At 44.2% G+C, this 11,362-nt stretch overlaps 1 pseudogene across 1 annotated transcript; it reads right to left on the bottom strand.

The window, feature by feature from the left end:
- Window positions 1-5,134: 5,134 nt before the first annotated feature.
- LOC307182370 (polyadenylate-binding protein 2-like) lies at window positions 5,135-11,190 on the bottom strand (annotated as a pseudogene). The gene is made up of 2 exons: window positions 11,154-11,190; window positions 5,135-6,372 (listed from the first exon to the last, which is right to left on the bottom strand). The product of its transcript is annotated as a polyadenylate-binding protein 2-like (transcript).
- Between the last annotated feature and the right edge of the window lie 172 nt (window positions 11,191-11,362).

Here is an 11,362-nt window from a genome sequence, read left to right as displayed (position 1 = left end):
TGATGTTAGCTGTGGCTTGTCATATATAACTTTTATTATGTTGACAGCTTTTTTTTTAATCATGAAATGTTGTTGAATTTTGTCACGTGATTTTCCTGCATCTATTGAGATTACTATATGATATTTATCCTTCATTCTGTTAATGTGGTATATCACATTGATTTGCATATGTTGGACCATCCTTGCAACCCAGGGATAAATCCCATTTGATCATGGTATATGATCTTTTGAATTCGGTTGAATTTGATTTGCCAGTATTTTGTTGAGGATTTTTACATCTATGTTCAGAGATATTGGCCTATAATTTTCTTTTCTTGCAGTGTCCTTATCTGCCTTCAGTATCAGGGTAATGCTGACCTTGTAAAATGAGTCTGGAAGTGTTCTTTCCTTTTCAATTTTTGGGAAAAGTTTGAGAAAGATTGGTATTAATTCATTAAATCTTTGGGAGAATTCACCAGTGAAGCCACCTGGTCCTGGACTTTTCTTTGTTGGGAGATTTTTGAATACTGATTCAATCTTCTTACTTTTTATTGTCTGTTCAGATTTTCTATTTCTTCATGATTCAGTCTTGGTAGATTGCATGTCTCTAGGAATTTATCTATTTCTTCTAGGTTATCCAATTTGTTGGGGGTATAATTGTTCATACTAGTCTCTCATGATCCTTTGTATTTCAGTGGTATCAGTTGTAATGTCTCCTCATTCATTTCTGATTTATTTATTTGAGTCTTCTGTTTTTTTCCTTAGTATAGCTAAGTGTTTGTCAATATTGTTTATTTTTTCAAAAAGCAAGCTCACTTTTGATTTTTCTATGGTTTTTCTAGTCCATTGTTTACTTCTGCTCTGAACTTTGTTATTTTGTTCTTTATGCTAACTTTGGTCTTATTATATTCTTTTTATTCTAGTTCCTTGAGGTGTAAAGTTAGATTATTTGAGATATTTCTTTTTCTTAATGTAGGTGTTTATCAATATAAACTTCCCCCTTAGAGCTGCATTGCATCCCATAAGTTTTGATATGTTGTGTTTCCATTTTTTGTTTGTTTCAAGATATTTTTTTAATTTCTCTTTTGATTTCTTCTTTGACCAGTGGTTGCTCAGGTATGTGTTGTTGAATTTTCACATATCTGTGAATTTTCCAGGTTTCCTTATCTTACTTATGTCTAGTTTCTTACTATTGTGGTTATAAAAAATACTATAATTTCGATCTTTTAAATTTGTTATGACTTGTTTTGTGACCTAACATATGATCTACCCTGGAGAATATTTCATGTGCACTTAAGAATGTGTACTTTGCTGCTGTTGGATGGAATGTTTTGTATTTGTCTGTTAGGCAGATTTGATCTAAAGTGTAGTTCAAGTCCAATGTTTCTTTAATGATTTTCTGTCTGCGTGTTTTACCCATTGTTGCAATGGGGTATTGGAGTCCCCTACTATTATTGTATTTCTGTCTACTCCTTTCAGATCTGTTAATATTTGCTTTATATATTTTGGTGCTCTGATGTTGGGTTCATGTATATTTCCAATTGTTATATCCTCTTAATGAATTCACCCCTTTGTCACTGTATAATGACATTATTTGTCTTTTGTTACAGTCTTTGTCTTAAAGTCTGTTTTGTCTGCTATAAGTAAGTATAGCTACCCCTGTTCTTTTTTGGTTTCTATTGCCTAGAATACCTTTTTCCATCCCTTCACTTTCAGCATATGTGTGCTTTAAAGCTGAAGTGAGTCTCTTGTAAGAGCATATAGTTGGGTCTTATTTTTTATTTATTCAGCCACTCATTGTTTTTTTGATTGGGGAATTACATATATATATATATAATATATCTATAATCATATATTTAAAGTATAGTTGATGTACAATATTATATAAGTTACAGGTGTACAGTATAGTGATTCACAATTTTAAAGGTTATACTCCATTTATAGTTCTTATAAAATACTATATTTCTATTTAAAGTAGTTATTGATAGGTAAGGACTATTGCCATCTTTTCCATTATTTTCTAGCTTTTTTGTCGTTCTTTCATTCTTTTTTTTTTTGTGTGTGATACACAGGCCTCTCACTGTTGTGGCCTCTCCTGTTGCAGAGCACAGGCTCTGGACGTGCAGGCCCAGTGGCCATGGCTCACGGGCCCAGCTGCTCCGCAGCATGTGGGATCCTCCTGGACCGGGGCATGAACCTGTGTCCCCTGCATTGGCAGGTGGACTCTCAACCACTGCACCACCAGGGAAGCCCTCATTCTTTCATTCTTTTCTTCCTCTCTTACTGTCTTTCTTTGTGATTTGGTGATTTTTTTTTTTTGCAGTGTTATGCTTGGATTTCTTTCTCTTTAACCTTTGTGTTATCTACTACAGGTTTATTCTTTGTAGTTACCAGGAGGCTTACAGAAAACATCTTATAACAACCTATCTTAAGGTGATAAGAACACATATAAAAACTCTACCTACAGTGGGCCATGATGCAGACCATGGGCTCCCATCTGGGTCTCCTTTTTGCAGTCCCCAGGGTGGGGAAGGGAAGTCCTAGAGGTGCATGGCCCATGGGATGGTGTCAGGCCATCCCTGACCTCCCAAATTGCAGCTCTGTGTCACCCCTTGAAGGTTTGCCTTTGCAGAATCACACAGGTGTGCCCAGCAAGGCACCTGTGCTGATCTTTCTTCCCACTACTCACTTCTTCTGGGTCCTTTGTGGGTGCAGGGAAGGTGGGGGTGTCTATCCTGGAGTGGGGTGGCTTGGAAATGATGTTGTCATACTCTGGATCTTTCTGGCCCCTAGGTCAGAGAAATGGGGGATTTCCAGCATTTTAAGACAGCAAAACCAAAGCATCTCCATGGCCATCCCTCTGCCTTCATTTAACTCTGGGATTGTGAGCATTTCCTGGGTGTGAGTCTGGGAGCCAGCTATGTGCATGCTGTTGGGCTCACATGTTACTGTCTGTACATTGTTGATGCCCAATTTATCTGGCTCATGAATCTATTAAACATGCAAAAATAACCCATCTCTAAATATTAATACACTTCTTATATATCTAACACATAACACCTGAGTATTGGCAATTTTCCCCAATTAAACATTATTTAAATTTTATTGAATCCTACTTATAAACAATTAAAATCGAAGTCTAAAATACAGACCACCTTCAGTGCTTTGAACATGCTAACAGTCGAGTGCTGTACTCACTATAAAACTGTGATCCAAATGTTACCTACTGCCTTAGATTCACCTTTTTCTTCCTTGTTCTGCACTAACCTTCTTCTTATTCATATTCATAGTTCTTCCTATGGTTTCTGAGCCTTTCTAGGGTTGCAACGTATGAGTTCTGCACTCTAATATGGGAGAAGGGGGTTTCCTTACACCACCAAGTAATTCTCTGACACCAGCTGGAGGTCTTACAATTCAATTCAAATCTGACACTATCTACCAAGAGATAGCATCAGATTCCTAAAAGACTGCCATCCCCTTGCCCCTGACACACATTTCAGATGCCAATTGCAAGTCCAGGTCATCACCTGCGCTTTTAACCGACTGGCTGTAGATTGGAGGTTCCAATGAGCCCCACCTTGGGTTTGACTGATTTGGTAGAGTGGCTCACAAAACTCAGAGAAGCATATTACTTACTAGATTATCAGTTTATTATAAAAGTATGTAACTCAAGAACAGCCAGGTGGAAGAAATGTATAGGGCAAGGCACAGGGAAAGAGTGTGGAGCTTCCATGCCCTCTCTGGGTGCACCCACCCTCCCCAAACTTCCATATGTTCACCAACCCAGAAGCTCTTCAACTCTGTCCTTTTGGGTTTTTATGGAGACTTCATTACAAAGGTATGATTGATTAAATCATGGGTCATTCCTGATTAATTCAAACTGTAGCCCTTCTCCCCTCCCTGTAGGTCAGGAGGTGGGACTGAAAATTCCAACTCTCTAATCACATCGATCACATGGTTAGTTCTCCTGGCAACCAATCCCTACCCTTAGGTGCATCCAAAGGTCACTCATTAACATAAAAAAAGACACCTTTATCCCTCTTATCACATAGGAAGTTCCAAGGGTTTTAGGAACTCTGTGCCAGAAACTGAGACAAAGATTAAATACACATTTCTTATTATAAATCACATCACAGGATGCTATTTCCAGACCCCAGTGAGAAAAGATCTCAGATGCTGATAATGGAGGACCTGGGCTGTGGATAATTCCCTTGGGCAGGGCTTCTGGCAGCTCCTCCCAAGGTGACTGCACAAGCTTCATGAAGCGTTAGCTCACTGAATCTGTAGGACATTTCAAGCTCAAGCTTTTCATGAAGCTTTGTGTTTTTTGTAGTCCACCTCCCAAAGTGAGGCATTCTTTAACTGCCATTTGTCCCACCCACAGGCTATGATGATCTGCTCTGCTAGCATCATGAGAAACACATCTTGTTCACATCTTCCAGAAAGGACAACTTGAGGTTCCTTTCCAGGCAGAAGGGTGAGAGTGCAGGCCCCTCTCCTCTTGGATCTGCCCACCACTCACGGCAGACCCTGTTTCTAGCTGGTCATCAAGGGCAATAGTCATCTCCTTTCAAGATGACTTTTCCTGAGTTTGTGTTTTCCTCTTACACAGATTTAAAAAATGTTTTTTATTATTATTATTTTTTATTTTCAAAAACAACTTTATTCATGACACATATTAAATAAAAAACTCCCACCCCCTGGAAATGAGCTAAAAAAATAAACAAAATCCACCTCCCACCTCCCTGTCCCCACTTCCTCCCATTCCCTCCAAATAAGAGGGAAAAAAAGGTAAAGGAAAACAAAACAAAAAACTGAAAAACAAAAAACACCCCCAAATCCCCCAAAACAAGGTAGTGCATTTCCCCAGGGGAAAGGGGAATTTACACTGGAGCTGCTGGGAGCAGATCAGAGATCTTCCGGCTACAGAAACCTGCAAAGAAAGACACTCAAAACAGAAAAAGAAACACAAAAGGAAACAAAATAGATCACCAGGCAATCTGGAGGGGCAGGGAGCCAGAAAAGAGGGGTGGGGTGGGTGGTAGACCTGGCAGGACAGGAACAGGCAGGAGGGGACTGTGAAAGCTAGGGAGAAGATGGAGGGAAGGTAACAAGCAGAACAGTTTGGTGTCCTTGCAGAGCCCTGGGTAAAAAAACCCCTCCTACCACCCATGCCCACCTACCCTTGAGCAGCCCGCAAGGGAGCAAAGGGGGACAGGGAAACAGGGGGAGCAGCTTGCGCGGTTGAGACGTGTCCATGGCGAATCCCCAGAGTGAATGAGCAGCCCCCTGCCCCACTCCCTGGGCCTTCCCTTACTCCCCAAAGCAGGTCTCTCCTCAGCAGTTAGTTATGGGATTCTCCCCCCTTCCACAGTATATCTTTTTTTTTTTTTTTAATATTTTTTTCCATCAAGGTCATCTTCTGCTTTTTCTTTTCTTTTAATTCTTTTTTTTCTCCTTCTTTCCTCTTTTTTTCCTCTCTCTCCTCCTAATACACACTTTTTTTAGTGGGGGGAATACCATGATGTTGCTCTAGCCCGGCCCCTGTAGAGACGACCCTGGGGCCTGCTGTTAAAACCAATGTAGAATCGAGAGTGGGAACTGTTGTAGTTGGTGGTCTGGGCACAGTATCGGGCTCGCAGGAAACCTCCAGTCTGTTGTGCTGATGCCTGGTCTGTTGGTTCGTTTTGGGATCACCTTGATTTGTCTTCCTCTAAATAAGGACTCATCTAAGGCCAAGGAAGTCCTCACTGACTCTTTGTCTGAGAACTCTATATATGCAAACCCTTTGGGATGGCCACTAAATTAGTCACATAGTATAGTAACACGGTTGACTGAACCACAGCCATTAAAGTGTGCTTCCAGCTCTTCTGCTGTTGCACCATAGTCCACATTGCCAACATAGATGGAACGGGCATCAGCCTCCATCTTCTCCTCAATGGACATGATCACTGGGCCAGCATTGCCTGGAGGTGGACTCATATTCATCTTCTTCTCTACCTCGTTCTGTAGCTCCTTTAGCTTCTCAGCTTCTTCCTCCCTCTCCCTGACTCCAGCTTTGATCGCTTCCAGCTCCAGGTCCTCAGTGGTGCCGTCCCCCGGGTCACCCTCGACCAGTCCCGGCTCCTCCTCCTCCTGGCTGCCGGGGGCTCCCGAGCCAGGCCCAGGGCCCGGAGCTCCCGGGGCGGGGGGCACGGGGCCGGGCGGCTCCTCTTCAGGCTCGGGCTCTAGCAGCAGCTCCTCAGGCTCCAGTTCCTCAGACTCCAAGCCGTTCCTGCGACCCCCGGGGCCCCCTCCCCGGCCTCCCCACCGGCCCCGGGCACAAGATGGTGCCGCCGCCCCGGCCGGAGCCCCGACCGCCCGCAGACCCCGCTGCTGCGGCCGCCGCTGCCGCTCAAAAAAATGTTTTACAAGCTAATATTCTACACTTACTAGAAGGAGCCAATACCGGTTTATATAATACTTGTCTTTAAAAGTGCTCATAAATTATACGTATCTTTTAAATTACAGCTACAATTTACATGCTGTAAATAACTTCTTTTTTTGGTATTGTAACAGGGAAGAGCTAAATTGGACTTCATGTTGGATCTGTTTCTTTGACTTTAACCTTTGCTTTTCGTTGCTTTTGTTATTATAATCATACGTAATGGCGTGCCTCAGGGAACCCTGCTGCTTCTGGCAGAATGTTAAACTAAAGTGCCTCTCTTCAGCTCACAGGGAGACAATCTGACCCTGCCCACCTGTGAATGGCTGCCAGAAAGAAGAAATTAACACATCCCCTCACTGAGGCTGGTCCTTCCGGGAGATGTTTTGCTAGACTGATGGCCCTTTTTACTTTACTTCCCCACTGCCTCTCCCTCTCTGATTCTGTAAAAGAAACTGGCATCCATACCCTGATAAGATGGTTTTTGGGGGCCCTAGCCCTCCATCTCTCAGACTGCTGGCTTTCTGAATAAAGTCGTCTTCTTTGCCTCAACACCTTGTCTCTGATTTACTGGCCTGTCGTGCGGCAAGCAGAGCAAGCTTGGACTCGGTAACAAATTTGGCTTAGCCAGTCAGGAGCCTTGTGGCTCATGGCTAGCTGGCCCCAGTCAAGGAATATTGGGGCAAGACCCTAGCAGCTGCCAGGTCCATTTGTCCTGAGGATCTTCACTTCAAAGTACCCTGAAGCGACACCAGCTACCCCAGCGCTTGGCAGTTGAAGCAAGGAACCAACAAACTTCTAGGAGTCGTCGGACTCAGTTTGATTTTGGACGGTAAGTCGCTCTGGCGTGCACACTGGGAACATATTCCCCCCTCAGTTTGGGCTTTTCCTTTACGGGACAAGCCAGTTTGGTCGGGGTACCCTGTTGGAGAGGGGAATTGTTGTTGGACTCTACCTGATTTTGGGAACTGGTTCACTGGGAACTAGTTCGTCGGTTTTGGTCTTGGTTTTCTTTTGGTTTTGTGTGCATTGATGCTAGAATTTGTTTGTGCTTTTTGTGTTGGAATTTGTCTGCGTCTTTCATGTTTTGGTGTTATCAAACTTATCAAAAAGGGAAATACTCCATCTATCCTGAAGGATAGCCCTTTGGGGCATATATTAGATAAATGGGCAAAACATAGCTATGAGCCTATGACTAAGAAAGACATGATATACTATTGTAATAGGGTATGGACCCAATATATGTTAGGATCAGAAGAACGACGGGCCCCTGAATGGCTCACTCAATTATCATACGATCTGGCAGTTAGAAGAGTGTTTTGCAAAAGAGCAGGGAAAAGAGGTCAGATTCCATATGTAGAAGCATTTATGCTATTGCATCAGGAAGAAGGAGTCAGAGGACTGCCACCTTATGGTACAACGGTCTGAAAGGAAACCCAAGGGAGAACCTGTTCTACAAGGGGAAGGGGGGGGAAACGAGAGTGGGGACATATTATTCCAGTGCTTAAACACCCGCTGTGGCCCATCCAGCTACCCCACTGGCCGAGCAGGCTGCATGCACTGGCAGTTGTTCCAACTGCCCCACCCTATGGCGCCAACATATTCACCCCTTTCACTACCTCTTGCTTCCCCCACTCATGGGGATTGAATAGCAGTTTCTATGGTAACCCCGGTGGCAGAGGGACCTGGTTTAGTATCACCATCTAAGACCCGACAGGGCACCCAATTTGGACTGAGAGCAACTTCCGCAGCAAGGCAATTTCCCTTGTGCTGATACCCTGTAGGAGTCTGTAATGCAAATGACCAGCCAGCTGGGCTCCTATGGATGCAGAATCCATTCCCGACTTAGGATTTGCTTAACTGGAAAAACCATAACCCTGCTTACTGAGAGGACCCACTCCATATGGCTGAACTTTTCACCTCAATATTTGCCACTTACCATCCCACTTGGGCAGACATTCACACTCTTATGAATATAATGACTACTGAGGATGAAAGGAGGATGGTAGAGAGGAAGTGCACCAGCTCCATTTAGTGGATCCAAATGGAACGCCAGAAGCAAATTTGGCAGTCCCTATTGCTGAGCCTCACTGGGATCCTGATAATGGGGGCATGCCACTTCTAGAACACTACAGGGGATGTGTTTTAGTGGGTCTTCAAAAGGGGGTATCTAGACAAAAGAGCTTAAACAAGATTCAGGAGATAAAACAAAAGCCAAATGAGGATCTATCAGAGTTCCTGGAAAGGATTTATCAAGCTTATAAGCGCTACATGGATGCAGACCCCGAGACCCCTGAGAATGTATGACTTTCATTGGGCAAAGCACCCCAGATATTAGGAAAAAATTACAGAAGTTAGATGGTGTATTTGGAATGAACCCTTCTCAATTAGTAGATGTTGCTTTTAAAGTATTCAACAACAGGGAACAATGACAAAAGCAAGAAGATGCAAAACGGAATGTACCTTTTCTGGCAGCAGCATTGAATTCCCAGAAGGTGAGTAACCTAAAGGAAGGTAAGACACCACTGGGGAAGGAGCAATGTGCTTACTGCAAGGAGGAAGGGCATTGGAAAAGAAAATGCCCTTGATGAAAGAATAATAGAAGACAGGAGCCTCTCATATGGTAGAAAGAGAGGAGCAATCTGATAATGAATGAAGAGGTCCTTGGACCTGAGGCGTCTGATTCTAATTTCCCCACAAGACCCCTGGGTAACATTGACAGTGGGGAACAAGTTGATTGACTTTCTAATAGATATGGGTGTCACATATTCTGTGGTAAACACCAAGGTGGCACAGAAAACATCTCAGTCTATCTTGGTCATGGGAGTTTCTGGAGAAGTAGGGAACCATTTGTTTCTATAAGCTCTAGAATGCCAACTGGGGGACATAGCTTCTTATATATGCCAGAGTGTCCAATTCCCCTTCTGCGACAAGATCTCCTTTGTAAATTAAACACTCAAGTAACCTTTTCGCCAGAACAGCTTGACATCAGGGTCCCACCGGAGCACACTTTAAGCCTACAAATGGTACTCATGGAAACCCCAGAGAAGGAGACAGGGCTTTTTCCCACAGAGGTCTACGAAAAGGTAAGGCTGGAAGTGTGGGCTGATGGCACTCCGGGGAAGGCCAAAAACACCTAATCTAAAACAATATCCTTTGAAACAAAAGGCTCAAAAGGGAATTCAGGGCTTCCCTGGTGGCGCAGTGGTTGGGAGTCTGCCTGCCGATGCAGGGGACACGGGTTCGTGCCCCAGTCCGGGAAGATCCCACATGCTGCGGAGCGGCTAGGCCTGTGAGCCATGGCCGCTGAGCCTGCGCGTCCGGAGCCCGTGCTCCGCAACCGGAGAGGCCACAACAGTGAGAGGCCCGCGTACCGCAAAAAAAAAAAAAAAAAGGGAATTCAGCCAATCCTGGAGAAGTTTTTGAAAACAGGACTGATTAGACCTTGCAGGTCCCCATATAACACCCTTATCTTTCCGGTCAAAAAGCCAAACTCAGCAGAGTATCGCTTTGTCCAAGACTTGAGGGCTATTAATGAAGTAGTCCAGGACTTACACCCTGTGCTGCCTAATCCATACACTCTGCTCACAACTATTCTGGGAGAATACGGCTGGTTCTCAGTCTTGGACTTGAAAGATGCTTTTTTCTGCATTCTTATTGTAGAAGAATCACAGCAGCTATTTGCTGTTGAATGGCAAGACCCAGAAACGCAGGTAGTCCAACAGTATTGTTGGACAGTCCTGACTCAAGGAGTTAAGAATTCCCCTACCTTGTCTGGGGAGACGTTGTCTAGAGACCTTAGAGACTTAATATTGGACGAAGGACTCTTGCTCCAATATGTGGACGACTTGCACATAGTGAGCCCTACATACGATAAATGTCTACAAAATACTATCAGAACCCTGAACTATTTGGCTAATTGTGGATATAAGGTCTCCCAGAAAAAGGCCCGGATATGCAAACAGCAAGTCACGTATCTGGGCTTTGTCCTCTCTCAAGGACAGCAGGATCTTTTGCCTGACAGAAAGCAGGCAATTGCAGGCTTAGGAGCATCCAAGACCCACAGACAACTGAGAGGCTTTCTGGGAATGGCAGGGTTCTGTCGGATTTGGATCCCAAGCAATGGGCTCATCGTAAAGCCCCTCTATGAGGCACTGAAGGGACATGATCTTGAGCCCCTTACTTGGACTAAAGAGTGCCAAACAGCCTTTGAAACGATAAAAACGAAGTTAGTCTCAGCCCTGGCTTTGGGACTACCAGACTTAAAGAAACCTTTCAAACTGTATGTACATGAGAGACAAGGCATAAGCTTTGGGGTGTTAATTCAAACTCTGAGGAATATCCCCCGACCTGTTGCTTACTTCTCAAAACAACTAGAACGGACTATTAAGGGGTGGCCTCCTGGCCTTCAAGCTGTAGCAGCTACTTGTGACAGATTTCAGGAAGCTGAGAAGTTTACCCTAGGGCAACCCACCACTGTGTATGTTCCTCACCATGTCCTTTCTTTGCTGGAACAGAAAGGGGCCTATTGGCTGACTTTTGGGAGAATGGGAAAGTACCAAGCCGTTCTCCTGGACAATCCCAACGTAAGACTTCAAGTCACTTCAGCCCTAAATCCAGCCACATTGCTCCTGATTGATGCTGCACAATCCCCAGAGCATGACTGCCTACACGTCATTGAGCTAGTGTACTCTAGCAGACCAGACTTAATGGACCTACCCTTGGCTGAGCCAGATATGGAATTGTTCACCGATGGAAGCAGCTTCATGGACAAAGGTAGGCGACATGACGGGTATATAACCACAAGCCAGGTGGTAACACTTAAAAGGATTGTTGAAGCAAAAGCCCTGCCCCCGGGGAGCTCAGCTCAGAAGGCAGAAATCATTGCTCTGACAAGAGCCCTGCTCCTCGCTAAAGGGAAGCGAGTAAATATATACAGACTCCCGCTATGCATTTTCT

Source organism: Stenella coeruleoalba (assembly GCF_951394435.1).
Source record: "Stenella coeruleoalba genome assembly, chromosome: 2".
Taxonomy (NCBI): domain Eukaryota; kingdom Metazoa; phylum Chordata; class Mammalia; order Artiodactyla; family Delphinidae; genus Stenella; species Stenella coeruleoalba.
This window is presented reverse-complemented; position numbering and strand designations above follow the sequence as displayed.